Raw genomic sequence first — 15463 nt, 5'->3', positions numbered from 1 at the left:
CAAAATGCAGACAAAAATATGTTTTTACAAATAAAGTTGGCTTAGCGTGGATATTCTTGTAAGATTCTTTACCCCCAGTTGAACAGATAAAATTTCCATGTCTTTTTGTGCTTGCAGCATTTATGTTAAAATGTAAAATAAATGCTTTGTCATTATGGCTACATAAAAAATAACAGGATCAATGAAAAAGAAAACCTATAGTTTGTCTTGTAGACATCTCCATTACTCCTGATATTCTTCTTGTGTCCAGGCCTCCTGTTGAGAATCCTGTAGTAATAAACAGGACACAGAGATAATCACACTCCTCACACACATATATACACACATACACCTGTGCGTAAGTCAGTATTCAAAAAACAAATATAAACCTGCTTTTTCCAAGATGTGGAAGCTTTTGTATCTTTGTCTATCTCTTCCTCTCTTCTCCTGTTTCAGTGCGTGTCAGTGTCTTGTGTATGCTAGTCTATTTATGTGAACATGTGACAATCCTGGTTCTGAGGCATTGCACTGCGAGACCCTGACTTCCATATTGTGTTACATCCGTGTTACAAGGGCAAGAATGACTATAGCTCACTCTGGTGCAACACATTTAATTTCTGTTGGAAATATGAAAATACAGTTAAGGTCAGAAGCGCTCTCTGTCTCGTGCATACTTGAACTAATTCATCACATACTGACGACTTCTTAGACTCTACTTGTTTGTATCCTTTCTACTTGTTGCCTTATTCCTTTACACCAATCAAATATAACTAATAATAATAAACATTTAAAGGCCGTTGACAAATCATACAAAATGCCATAAACACACATTACTATGTATAATAATCTGAATCATTTTATCATAGGTTTTCCCTCCTGGATATCCTAGGTAAGTGCTCAGTCAAATTTCTTTCTTTCACACGGATTACAGGTAAGTGACAGGTAATTAATCATTTAGCTGTAGAGTTACTCTCCTTTCAGGTATAGACAGGTAAGCAACGGACAACTATACTTTACATGAAAACACTAGGTAAGCAATAGGTAAATATTTAACATTGCTCTAGTATGTGTAACAGTATGAACTTGTCTTGTCTTAGTACCACTTTTGAACCTCTATGAGTCATGCTTACATGAACTAAAATTATCTAACAGTATTTTATCTCAAAAGCATCAGTCACTGTAATACTCTTCCCAGTGTACTTGCAGAAATGACAAAAAAAGCATCAAAAGTGAAAACTGTGTGAATTCTAATTTTGAAAATGTCATACCTTGAAACGCATTTTTGACCCAATTACTTTGAAGGGATAGCACAGGAATAACATAGGCTGTAACATTAGCATGCTAGCAACGATTAGCATTAGCATATCAATCCATGTCACATTAGCTCTCCAGCCCGCGTGACAAATGCTCACTGCTAAATTACGTTGCTATAAACATTCCCTCAATTTAGCCGTACTTCACACGGTTTATTACCAAACATAAATCTCTAAAACATACTCTCTGTCAATTCATTTAGCTGACTTTAGCTCACACAGCAAAGTACCAGACTGTCTTATAGTTTAGCTAGCGGCATTACTTTGATCAGCACCTGCTATTTTAACCACAGGAAAAGCGCGGCAAACCTCCCTTCTGGCTGTGCTCAAATTCAATGTTTCTGCATGTTACAGGTAAGAACTAAGGCTTTACTCAGGTGTATTAATATTTCTATTACCTGGGTTCTGTTTACAGTCAGTTAACCTGTTGGAAATATAAAAATACAGTTGAGGTCAGAAGCACTCTCTGTTTCATGCATACTTGAACTCATTAATCACGTACTGATGACTTTTTCTACTCTACTGGCGTAAGCTACTGATGCCCCAGTATAATGCATAGAGCGCCCTCTGCTGACAATGCTGTGCTTAGCTGTAATAAAATTACCACACATTCCAACCAACGGATGGTAGGCTTTGGGCATCACCAGCTGTTCTTGGGTAGAGTTTCTGCAGCACAGGACACCATCTTCATCTACCTGGATCTTTAGCCATTGTTTCAGTAGTGTGGCTACAGAGAAGACTTTGGATAGGATTTCATCCTTCTCCTGAGCCTTGCAAATTTGCACTGGAGTGAGAGGTTGGCTGGTCCCACAGTCTTTCACTAGGCCCAAGGGGCTGGTGTGGACCACTCCAACGGCGTGACATGGGTCTCTCCTTTCCACTGTCACGGTCTTCATGGATACTCTGATTTCCTCTTGACTGTCCTCAGCAGTACACTTGATCATGTAGTCCAAGACAGCCCATCAGCATCTGAGTTTTTCCCAGGACGATAGCATATGGTGAAATTATAGTCGGTAAACTCCGTCACCCATCTGTGCCCCATGGCATTGTGTTTTGCAGTAGTGAGCACATATGTCAGTGGGTTGTTATGTGTTTACACAACAAATGATGAAGCATGGTACAAATAATCACAGAAACATTCACAGATGGCTCACTTTAACACTAAAAACTCCAGCTTGCTGGAGTAAAGATGGTACCTCTTTTCGGGAGCTCACTGTTATCCATCTCACTGAAGGTTGAGGAAGGTTTGGCTCTTTATTAAGGAAGGGGTTTAGGGTGATGATACCTCTTTCGCCTCCTGCTGGCTGGCTCACCAAAATATGTTATACGGACAAGAATGATGCTTAGCTCACAATGGTGCAACACATTTAATTTCTGTTAGAAATATGAAAATAAAGTTGAGGTCAGAAGGGCTCTCTGTCTCATGCATACTTGAACTCACTCATCACGTACTGATCACTTCTACTGGCGTTAGCTGCCGATGCCCCAGTATAATGCATAGAGTGCCCTCTGCTGACAATGCTGTGCTTAGCAGGAATAAAATAACCGCACATCCCAGTAAAATCTAATAACAGAATAATACAGGTAAGGGACAAAGTAATTATATTATGTTTTTGAGACCTCAGCTTTCACTGAATTCAAAAGTTATGGTGGGGGGGCTAATATTTTTCTTTTCAAACACTCACTCCCACGTCTACTTTTCATCGCCTTCAGATACACCCCAACTACAAATAGAAAAGGCACTTTTTTTAGTTATGATCTTTATTATTATTTAGTTAGCAGCTGATTGCCTTTGTCAGAAATCTGTCCTATGGGCTCCAGCTGAAAAGAGTAACAGTTTACTTTTGAATTGCAACTTGTTTATGTGAAGATGTGGATGACTTTACTGAAACACAATTGATTTAATAAAGTCAAGTCTTAATTATAAACAGGATTAATATTACAAATCTCCTTCATTTCAGTAATCAGATTTATATTAATACACCTGCTGTGTTGACCCCGGCTTAAATACCTTTTTTAATGTGGACAATTTTACTTGTCATAACAGTAATAGCACAGGTGTAACTAATAACATGAATGTTTGCTCCGTTCAGTTAAGCCCTGACAGTGAGCCAGCATGAGCAATAGCAGCACCCTGGCATATTACACCTAAATGCACTGCATCCATAATTAATGTTATTACACCTGTGCTGGACAAGTCAGAATGAACAATATGAGAAAAAGTCTGTGTTGTAAGTGCTGTCTTACTGTATGTAGTGGTTCTCACAACAGCTACATGAAAGCAGTGAGTATAGACAGAGAAATAAACCAGTGTATACTTCATAAACTTTGCTTTTGCAGGAACTTGGTTATTGGTCTGCTAGTTATGATGTCCTTCACTGATGCATAGAGTAGAATTGCTAAGATGTGGTAGGTGTGGCCTATGAGTGGCACGCTGGCCAGTGCACATGTTAATTATAAATGCTCACAACAGTGTAAACACTATCATAAATTATAGTTGTGATGAATGATGTACTGTATATCAAATCAAGGTTTTTTTAATCAAATCAGTCATTACTTTATCAAATCAAGTTATACATGACACATTGACACGACACATTAATTATACTTTCATTAAGTGTATCCATTTTGTAAGATCTACCGCTCATTCTATTTGTTCATAATGTAATTTTAAATCCTGTCTTTGACTATTGACACATCAACAACCCTCACATCAAATAGAATCTCAAGCCAAAAGAAAACTAGAAGAGGCATAGAAACCAAAGTGAAGTCAGCCTTCGAAGATAGATCGTAAATGTTTGGAAACACACCCTCTGAAGTATTTATGTTATAAATAATAGGGGCAATAAAGAGGTAATGATGTGATTTAAGGTATGACGAATTGCAGAATGAACTGTACCAAATGGAAGGTTGTGATTAAAAACTGTATATGGCCAATTTTCTTTAGGCAGAGGCCAAGTTGTGATTAAACAACGGCTGTTTTGAATTTTAATACTGAAATACTTACTTCATGATTTTATCTAAATTCATTTCTGGAAACCGGTGTTGTTTCTAACATGAAGCAGAAGCTCTATAAAGGTTATATTTTATTTAGAGTAAAACTAGCTAACCTTGTTTTGAAAAGCCCTATAATTTTTTACGATCATGAATAATATTATCGGTTCATATGCAATTCATTAAATATAAACAGAAACTGAATCGCCAACACAATCTGCATTGTGATTGGTTGCAGCAAGGCCTGAGTGTGGTTGGCTGAGAGCCAGTGTGATTGACAGCCCTACCTGGGTGGTAGGAGGCAGTGACAGCTTTGTCGCTGTGGAAACAAACACAGCAAGCCGGCCAGCCAATCAGAGTTCAGCGAGCGCCTCAGGGATTCATCTAACACATGCTGAAGATTTCCTCAAGACCAAAACACACATAAACCCACACACATATTCTTCTATGTGCTGTGCTGCTTTTTTGGATATATGAGTGTATATGTGCTAAAGTTTATTTGTGTGCATATCAGTGTGTGTGTACGTCTGTTCATGTGTGTTGAGTTAATGTGTGTGTTCTCCCCGTGTGGTGTGGTCTTCTGTCGACACCGTCTCTGGGTCGTTGACGTAGTTGTCATGGGAGAGTGCTCCCTGGGCCTGTGCACACACATATACACTCACACACATGAACACGCACACACCGGGGGACAGGGGTCAGCTTGCATTAAAAGACCAAATAAACGAAGCTTTCCACACCACCAACCCACCGCAGACAAGACAAGCAGACAGAGAACGAGAAAGAGACAGGAGAAAATGTGTGTGCGTGTGTGTGTGTTTGTGGAGGTGGAGGAGCTGTAGAAGGAAATATCTTTCATTTCTTGGAGAAACAGGTTGATGCAGTGTGTAAGCAGACTGTTCCTCACCTGGAGGACTTGAGGTCAATTTCACCTGCATTGCTGAAGGGCCCTTGAGCCAGGCATTATATCCTAACCAGTTCCAGGAGTGTCATTCTGTAGTTTACGTGACCTTTGACCTTGCTGCAAGGACAGTAGTTCACCACAGAGAAGCATTATGTGTAAATGAACATTAGTACAACGTGTCTGTCATTTAGTTGAAGCATATTGTCTCTATATATAAAAAAAATCATATATTGGAGTGTCTAAGCCAGTCTTTCCTTTGGCTGCGCTGTGCTGCTGTTCCCTCAGTCTGCCTGTACGATCACTCTCTGTACAAGGCATGACCCTAAAGCTGTATATATGTTTTAGAGCCTTTGTTTGCATGCATGCATCTGTGTGCATGTATGTGCCAGTGTGTTGATCAAGTGGTCTCTCCCTCTGTGTGTTTTGTGGAGCAAGGAGAATCAGAAAACAGAAGACATATATATATAATTTGTACAATATCGCATATTTAAATGTTTTATTCTGAGTTTGTTGTCTCACTTGTTCCTTACACTACAACCTTTCTCCTTTACTTCTTTTTCCATGTCAGCCATCTTCCTCTCCCCCTGTCACTTTTCCTGTCACTCTCTTTCTACTTTTTTCTCTGTGTATTTATCTTTCTTTCCGCTTTCATTTTGCTTGCTTTATCACATCTCCTTTCAGCTCCTCTGTCTTTATTCCTTTCTCTGTTTATTTCATTCTTTCTCCCTCTTCTTCTCTGTTTATGTGTCCTTCCCCCATGTCTGTCCTTTTTTCTCTGTCCTTCTTGCTCTCTTGTCTCTTTCTCTCCCTCTCTGGCCATCATAAATCACTCTCTTGTTGGCTGTTGAAGTGTGAGGAATGGCAGATCTGATGGTTTCTCACAGCTGTTGCAGGCTTTCCCAGGTTCACCTCACCGCACTGCCCTCTGTGGTCCTGGCTTTCAGACCTGCAGGCAAAATATACAAAACATGAATAGGTTTTTAAATATTTGAACTGCTTTGATGTGTGCTTGATTTATCTTGCTGAATAGTCCAACAATTGAACATATCTTGTGCAAAAATAAGATAAATCAGGCGCTGCTTTTTAAGCAAACAAGTCAAACTATTGCTTCATTTGGCTCTACCGGGTTTATGAAACATTTTATAATTCTAAATTAAAGGTAGTCTTAATTTCTCTTCATTACAGTATTGAACCCTAACTCATTGCCAGTACAGTGAGATTAGCAAAAGTCCAATTAAGTTACACAAAATTATTATCACTCCCAATGATTACTCTATTTACAAATGTAAAGTATTTTAACTCAATGGTTCAGACAGAACAGTGGGAACGCAACATTGTGGTTTTAAACATTGTTTCAGTTTCATAAAGGTGGTTAAAATGAGGTTGTGCAAATATCTGCCCTAATAACATTTCTCAAACTCTTTTGATGTATCAACGGGTTATGGTTTCCTTGTGCCACGCTTTGATTTAATAGTCTTCACATTTAAAGGAATAATTTGACAATTTTGGAAATAGCTTTCTTGCTGAGAGATAGATCGATATCTTATGTTTGTACTGTAAATATGAAGCTACAGCCAGCATATGAAGCAATGGTTAGCTTAGCTTAGAACAAAGACTAGAAACAGTTAGCCTGGCTCCTCTAAAGCTCAGTAATTAACATGTTACATCTCATTTCTTTAACAAAAACAAAATTGAGACGTAAAAACAAGAAGCTGTGGTGTGTCAAATCATGTCAAATCCTCTCATGTCAGCTTCCAGGATTTCTTTCCTTGTGGAATTGCACTCTACATGCACAGTGCAAACAAATAAATCCCATATCAGTCCTGTAAAAGCACCTTGAAATTTGTTAGCTATGTTGATTCATGCCAAATGCTTACAGGTTGAAAATGCAGCAAAATGCATTACCTACTCACACAATAGACAACAGATCAACAGTAGCAGAATATGAATTATATGAGAGAATCAGTTACCTTTTATGTTCTGTAACGTCTTTTGCGCCATCAGACTGTCTAAAATTGGCAGCTTATTTTTTAATCAAATCCAAGACATTAAGAAATAAAATTCTTTGGGGGCCTTTGCAAATCTTCAGTGGAGTTACTAAAGTGAGATTGAGTATCTTTAATAAGGATAAGAAAAATACTCCATTGGTCATATAATATGTAAACATGAGTTAACATGGAATTGTTACCTATGGGAGATGTAAGTGTGAATGCCAAAAACTACAACCTTATACAGACATTTGAAGCCAGCAATGTTCCTGCATGTGTGGAAAGGGCTGCAGGTGTGCAGAGTCTATGAATATTCCTACATACACATCACTGCATTTATCCTCATTCTGTTCTGTCTCGTTATTTTATCTATGAGCTCTTTCCTTCTTGCATTATTTCCATAGTGGTATTATAATGTAGCCAGGTAAACACGGCCGGTGTAAATCTGTAAATATTTGCTTACTCAATCACTCTTGCACCTAGTTCCTGAGAGTATGACAGCTCTGTTGTGGTATGAAGACGCAGTGTCCTGTGTCAGCGCAGTCTCGCAGCACTTTGCCAAATATCCTATTGCCATTCCCCACCTCTCAGCAGACCTCCCACCCCCACTGACACACACACACACACACACACACACACACCAGCCCATTCCTGAGTAGGACTCAGTATGGCCACACCACGTACACAGAGTACAGTGTGATCTAATGCCCGGCATGTGACCCATCCAACACCGCCGGTGATTTGTGTGTCTGTGTGTTAGTGTATTGAGGATAAGGACATGAATAAGAATTATGTGAATTGCTGTAATTCAATAATAAAGGAGGATCTGTGCTTCTGACTCCTTCAACGCATGATGAAGATTATTAAATGTAGTGGTGCGTTATCAGTGATAAAACAAGACATTAATTAAAAGCCCTTAAATGTGCTGACTGTCTTATAAGACATGCAGAGTTTGCTGTAGTTAGACAACCTTTCGTCCAAATCTTCCAAACATTGAGAGACTGTGTGTGTGACAGAGAGAGACACAAAAAGACAGTATATGCTCTTACATGCCTCCCACCTCGGCCTGTTAAGCAGTTTTTCATGAAGCCGTATCCGTCACTCAAATAGTGCGACACAGACAGAAGAGAGAGGATCAGATCATTATTATCACCTACAGGGATAAACAACTCGCGGCCTTTCTCTTTCTCACTCCATCCTTCTTCCCTACTCCCTCCCTCCCCACTTTCACTCCCTCTGTGCTCCCTCACCCTGCCTCCTCCATCTCCCCTCCTCATATCTTTCCCTGCGACTCCCTCCTCTCGCTCCTCCCCCCTCTCCTCGCCCCCATTGAGTGAATAGTGATCATGTCTGGCGTTTCATCGGCTCTTTGCACTTCTCTCCTCTATTAAGATTGATGGGCTGCTTGGCTATAAATGAGCATGCTAAGACTTGGACAGGGCCACGGTCAGGCAAGGGCTACTTCCACACAAACACACACACACACACACACATACACACACACACGTGGACACTCACACGCACCTTCCCTATTAGCAGCAGAATGTGGGAGCTGGGGCCCAGCAAGGGGCACTATTTTTGTTACATGGAAGCATATACACTCACAGAAAATATACACACACAAACACACCCACACACATGCAAGCATGACCCTGTCAGTCACCTCCTGCTGTGTCTTTTGTAGATCAGTACCCAGCACAGTGCTGACGAAGAGTTCTAATATCTCATGTGGGATCCTAGATAGCGTGATAGAAATGTTACACTAAAATAATTTTTATTTTAATGGAGGGGCTCAAGTTCTAATTTGAGAGCCGCAGTTGCCACGCCACTTCCGGTTTAGCTGTTGTTCCACTAACTTCTGTAACTCACTTCAGTCTGTCATTGGATTGTTTTTTTTTCTCATCTGTCTTTGTGGTTCCTTCCTTATCCATGATATCTACCCACGCTCTCTGTAAAAACAATAAACCCACCATGTGTAGCTCCTGTCACAGTGTCATATAGGAGCTATTCCATTATTCAGGGTTATGTACGGTAAGTAGCAGCTCCAGTAATTGTTTTTGATGATGTCATCATGGCAATCTGTCCCTCTGTTGTTCAGTTTATGGTCACACTCCAAATTCACAAATTAGAACTGAGCCGTACAAAAATAACGCTAAATAAATAACGCTGTTTGTGCTTTCTAGGTTGAGTTTTTTTTTCTTTCTTATCTTTGGTACCACTGCTTAGCAGGTGCTTAGGTCAAGTGTTAATTTAAGTTCCCAAAAAGTCCTCAGCCCTTAAAACTGTCGGCCTAAGGCAGCTGTGAATAACTGTCCTGCATTTGGTAAAGCGTTGGCCACAAGGCTCAAAAGGGACAGAGCCACGGAGCACATGGTTAACTAACTGATGGACATTTACAAGAGATTGAAGAGCCTCTCCTTTCATTTTGGCTTGACACTCAGTCTATCAGACCTTCTCAGTGTCTCACATAAGCACATAGTGTCACATACTAACTATGAAGTATACATGTGTATTCACATGAGTGGCTTTTTGTTTATCTGTATATCACGGGAAAACCAGAGAGAGAGAGTCAGTAGGGGTGCTCATGTCCTCTTTGTTGACATGGAAAGATTACAGAAAAATATTGTGTCGTAATTATTCCTCCTCATAGGTCAGAGTTCGCAGAATGTCTAATAGAGGGTACTGAGAAACACACACTGCGGAGCGGACTATAAATCAACTTAGCGGGGGGAGATTTGATGACAAAGATTTAACGGCTATAAAGGACATCCTGAGCCTCAGATTCTTGCAACTGTCATCAAATACCCGCTAGGCCATTAACAGGTCACGCAGGAGTATCTGAGCTGAGCCTGCAACATCCTCGGCATCTGACCCCTCCTCCTGTCACCAGCCGAAGCCCCCCAGAGCACAGGTGCACTTCCTGGAACTGCATCAGGGGCAGAGGAACCCCAGTACTCATTCGTCTCCTCTCCTCTCTTTTCCCCTCTGTAAATCTTTGGCTCCTTAAACTGAGAAACACTGCAACACACAAGCTTCATCTTGCACTAAAATCCAACTGACTCAAGTGTTGACACATATTTTGAGATCATTACGAAACTCCTGCTTGGAAAACCTTTGGGAGTCCTTTTGTCTTCAAGAAACCTGAGGCTTTTCTTTATATTTCAATATAAGTTTGTCTAAACCGCCATTTGTAATTCTAATATGCTACTCATCAGATAGAAGCTGACCTCTTTTTTTGCCTCTGACGATTGCAAGTTTCTTTGCCAAACCTTATTTTGTGCTCCAGGGAACTTTCTTGTCACTGCCCAACATGACCTCACCTGTGGACTCCCTGGTTTATATGCTCGGTCACGTACAGCAGGCCACAACTCCCCCTCTGAGCATGCTCAACCACGTGGTCACATATGTTAATGCACACTTCAATCACACAGGACACTAAAACCACATAACTGGCCTCTATGCAAATGCTAACTTCTGTGTTGAGAGCTCAGGGTAGCCAGTTCCCTGAGGGAAGAAAGGCAGCGGGTGTAGAGGAAAGATATGGTAAATAGGTTTATTTCACTTTTGCCAAGACTCACTGTTTGAGAATGCCACAGACCATCATACTGTACATGGGAAACATTTTAAGGCAATGCAGATGAACAGTTTCCCCAACTTAGTAGCATTATTTCATCTTCTTTCATTCCCTACTGCACACAATAAATTTAATCCACATTCATTTACCCTAATTTTTTAAAAGATGTTTCCAGCGAAAACAGTTTCCAATCTGTATTGCATTGTCTGCATTGGTTAGTCAACTCCACATGCCAAATGGTAACTGTTTGTATAAACACTGAATGGAAAGGTCAGAAGTAATTGTAGTTGCTTGTAATATTCAGCAACAAGTGGAAAAAGGAAGACTTAATGAGTGTATTTTAACAGTGCAAGTGAGCTATGCACTTGTGTGTGTGTGTGTGTGTGTGTGTGTGTGCGTGTGTGTGTGTGTGTGTGTGTGTGTGTTGACACAGACAGCTTTAAAATAATACTCATTGAATGCTGAAGTTTGGTTGACCACTATCACTTTAACTGTTATCTTACAAGATGATTATCAATCAGCTCAAAGAACAGTTATATTCAGAATATTCCACTTTGCTTGCTCTCTATCGTTTATGTTTTACCTTTATAGTATATGTCTATATTAGTATGCCTAGGCTGGCATGAATACACACCCACACATGCAGACACACTAGAATAAAGACTGATATCACTCAGCTTTGATTTGATGCCCCGGAGCTGTGGGGATATTCAGTGTCGTGATGAGATGCTTTGGCAGCGCTAGCAAGTGTGTATTTATGTGTATCTGATGTTAACAGTAAATCAAAGTAGTCTGCTTTAGATAATAATAGATATTACATGTAAAGATGATACATTAAACAGTCATTTGTATCACTGTGAAATGTGTTGTGATGACACATTAAAATACCAGCCAAAGAAAAAATACAAACTGAATAATGAATTATAAACCAAATGCTGCTCTATTTCCTACTAACGTTCCCTCTCTACCCAACAGTAGTGGTAAGGTAAGACTTTTTATAAGACCCAGGTTTGCACCCTGTCAGTGTTAGCTTTTTCAATGTTTAGCTGTAACCACGATCTTAACGTTTTCATGTGGATTTTAGCGATGTTTTTTGGTTTGCTTGAATTTTTTTCTGTGTGAGAAGAAGGGGAGAGGGGGAAAACGCAACAAGTTTAACAACTCATCCACTGGTTCAGAGCAGGACAAACCAATTATAGGTTTGAAAATGCCCTATCTAATAGACAGCCGTGACATTTGCTAATTCATGCTCCCAATAGGAATAACCATTTTGGAGTTGGTTGATTCTGTCACCTGCCCTGTGGATCCCATCATGAGGTCAAACATCATTTTTCTACTCCTTGTGGCAAAGCTTTTAGTTCCCAAAATCATTGGTATCTTCGCTCCAACATGTTAATATTTTGAGGTGTAACAAACTTTAGGGAATAGGGACTTTTGTAAAAAGGACTTTTAGGCTTTAATTTTCAAGACATGGAGATCCTTGTGAATCAAGTTGTCACCATTATATCATTAGTCTATATCAGTGGTTCTCAACCTTTTTTGGGCTAGCGCCCCCCATATCCATTGTCCATGTCCCTTACCACCCCCTATCAATTAAAACGTAGGCTAATTGTCTCCCCTGAATGTTAATGTTGATTATTATTCTGTGTTCTATCATTAAAAAAGCTTTTCATTGGATGCCAAATAAGAGATTTGATTTAACTGGACAGTTGGAATATCATTATTTCCAATGCAGGGAGCAAAAAAGCCATGTGAATAGACATTATATTTACTAGTGTTAAACAAATGCAATGATTAGATGTTTGACAGTCAAACTTTAATCAGGTCTCGTTATTGATCATGAACAGCAGCCAATCAGAAGGCAGTAATTTGGTGCCGGTGCCAAACAAGAAGCATTCTTATTAAATTTAATTCTTAACAAGAGCAGCCTACCAAGGAAAAAGTCTGAGGCTACTGGACAAAAAGCAGAAGGATCCATAGCTAAGCTATTCAGTAGAATACTGGCTGCATTTTTTCTTGTTCTGTGCGTTTTTGCTGATATGATTGTTGTTGTTTTATGATGCTATCCAGTCGATTACATTATCAGACCTGCAGCAGTCAAATAAAATAACCAGTTCATAGGCCCGCAAGGGTTTTTGTTGGGGGGTTTGGGGGTCATCCCCAAGAAAAATTGATGTTATTTGGCTTAAAACTATGCATTTTCACACAATGTTGGACTATTATCATTACAATATGTATTAAAAAAATGCACTGTATGCCATAAAATATAATAATTGGTAAAAACATTGGTAAAACAGGCTCGTAGTGAATGGATTTGAACTGGATTTTCTCATCCTCCCATAGTCAGGCTGTAGCCACTAGTCAGCTGTAGGGGCGGCTATGGTTCCAATTTGATCTTTATCTTATCCACAAATAATTTATTTGTCCTGTTTTGTACATATCAAAGAGATACAACAGACTGTATTAATGCCATCTCAGCACTTTTTATTTCCTTGCTGGAATCAAAGGCACAAATCAGATTTTATGATCCAACGGATAAACATTTATACTCTGTTAATATTTGACTTTATTTTCAGATTATTCATTCCAAAGTTCAGCGCTGCTGTCCTGTGATCAGATTTCCTTGAAAGACACTTCAGATTAAAGATGAATGCAGAGAGTTAAGATTCATTGTTTGTGAATCAACAGACCTTAAAAACCTCCTCCTGTGAGTTACATGTTTGTTCTTCTTCTGGTCGGTTTCCTGGTTGAAGCTGCTGATAACTTTCACTTTCACTCATCAGCTTGATTCAGATCATTTTTAGCATCTAAATTTAACGTAACCAACAGTTTTCGTCATGTTTGTGTCTGCGGGTGTTAAAATGATCTGATAACAGTAGAGATGGTAGTCATAGTGATGTGTTATGTTGCTTTGTTGACTGCGTTGGTGGAATGAACGAAACTCCAGGAGAAAGAAATAAGAATATTTATCAATACTCTTATTGGTTATTTTTCATTATTAAAGAATAGGGGGTTTGGATTATTATTTAAAAAAAAGAATAAATTCAGAACAGGGTTAGAATAGATTTATATTTTAAATATGACAAAATATTGTTTCTACAGCAGCAACCGTAATGTTTCCATCAGCAAAGTCACTATAGAAATTAAATAGTATCTCACTGGAAAGAAATAAAAAATATCAGTAAAATAAATAATATTCCTGACATTAAAATACTGAGTGAAGTTTAGAAAGAATGAAGAATCATTCAGTATCTTCATCCTGTCCCCCTCCTCCTCCCTCTGATGCTGGTTGAGAGGAGGAGCTGTTTCAGCCTGTAGCTTAATTAACAGGAATTTAACAAATTTTAATACACGTTACAAACTAAGCTAAACACAAACACCGACAACTAGAGCAGAGGAGAGGACAGAGAGGACAGTGTGACCATAAATGACAGCAAACCGCAGTAGAGACTCAGCATAGTTTCCCTGTGTGTCTACACAGGAGGCGTTCAGGTACAGTGTTGAGCGTAGGTCACCCGCGTTTTGGAAGTGCTCAGAGCCCAATACACAAATTTGTATGTAGTCATGTGCGTAAAACTGAGGATAATAGACTTGACAGCACTGTGAAAAAACAGGAAAACCCTGAGGTCTAACGATGAAATTGTGAAAATGTGCATTTGAATGTAGGACTTAACTACCATTAAAAACAGACATACACAAACATCCCCCAAGAATACCTCAGCTCCCCCTTTGCAAAAATATTCCTTCCTGCTCTCCCTGACGTTCTCTGAATTGAGATTGGACGTAAAGAAATCAGTATCACTGACTTAACAATAACATCCATGTGTCAATGCTGGTTAGGATGAATCACATGTGACCTGCTTGTCCCTTTGCCTGTTGTGGTTTTTGAGTACTTCTTGCATTTCCTGCTGTTTGCAACTCTTATTGGGATTTGCTTTTGGGGTATTTACATAGTCTTACATTAATTTCCTGGAGACTTACCCTAATCCTAACCATACCCACTACTTGCCTAAACCTAACCCTAACCTTAACCACTAACCTAAAAAATCAGCATTTTACTGATTGGGGACACAGATTTTGTCCCCAATTGCACAAGCTGTCCCCAGTTAACTGGTCCTAAGTCTGGCGTGTGTCCCTGAAAGTGACTTATGTTATACCCACATACACACTACTCCTGCTCACTGCTGCCCTCCACCCACCCCCCTTCCTCCTCCTCCTCCTTCTGTCCTCCCCTCTTGTCCTCCTCCTCCTCCAGGCAGATAGCGTGACAGATCTGTCACGTCGGCACCTGGTCAAGTGGTAATGTCCCCACCTCAGCCGAGAATCACCGGACCACTGACACCACGCAGGAGTGTGTCTGTGTCAATAAATGAGTGTGTGTGTGGTGCAAGTGTGTGTCTGAGAAGTTCTGCAGTTTGAAGCTTGTTTAGTCATTTGATTTGTAAAATTGCCTCCTCTCCAAATCATCAAAACCTCCACCAGTGTTATTCTATTAAAGGAACTGACAGGGAAAAGGAGATTACATATAAATGAGTAGTTTTGTTCGAGGTTATTGTCATTTTTGTCCTCTTTCCAGATGGAATTATGCATGAGGAAAATTGTTTTTATGCTTTTATCTGCATTAATGAATTTGTGTCTCGGCGAACGCTGTGCATAACCAGATGAATGCGTGCATTTCTGTCTGTCTTTGCTGCATGTGTGTTTCTGTGTGTGT

General features: G+C 39.7%; 1 protein-coding gene across 2 annotated transcripts in view; it reads left to right on the top strand.

Annotated features, from left to right (window-relative positions):
* Nucleotides 1-15463, top strand: part of LOC137169031 (hormonally up-regulated neu tumor-associated kinase homolog A) — a 129497-nt gene that overhangs the window by 59218 nt on the left and 54816 nt on the right. The gene's annotated exons all lie outside the window — the stretch shown is intronic.

The sequence above is a fragment of the Thunnus thynnus genome, chromosome 18, assembly GCF_963924715.1.
Source record: "Thunnus thynnus chromosome 18, fThuThy2.1, whole genome shotgun sequence".
NCBI lineage: Eukaryota > Metazoa > Chordata > Actinopteri > Scombriformes > Scombridae > Thunnus > Thunnus thynnus.
Note: the sequence above shows the minus strand (reverse complement) of the source record. Positions and strands in the feature narration are given on the sequence as shown.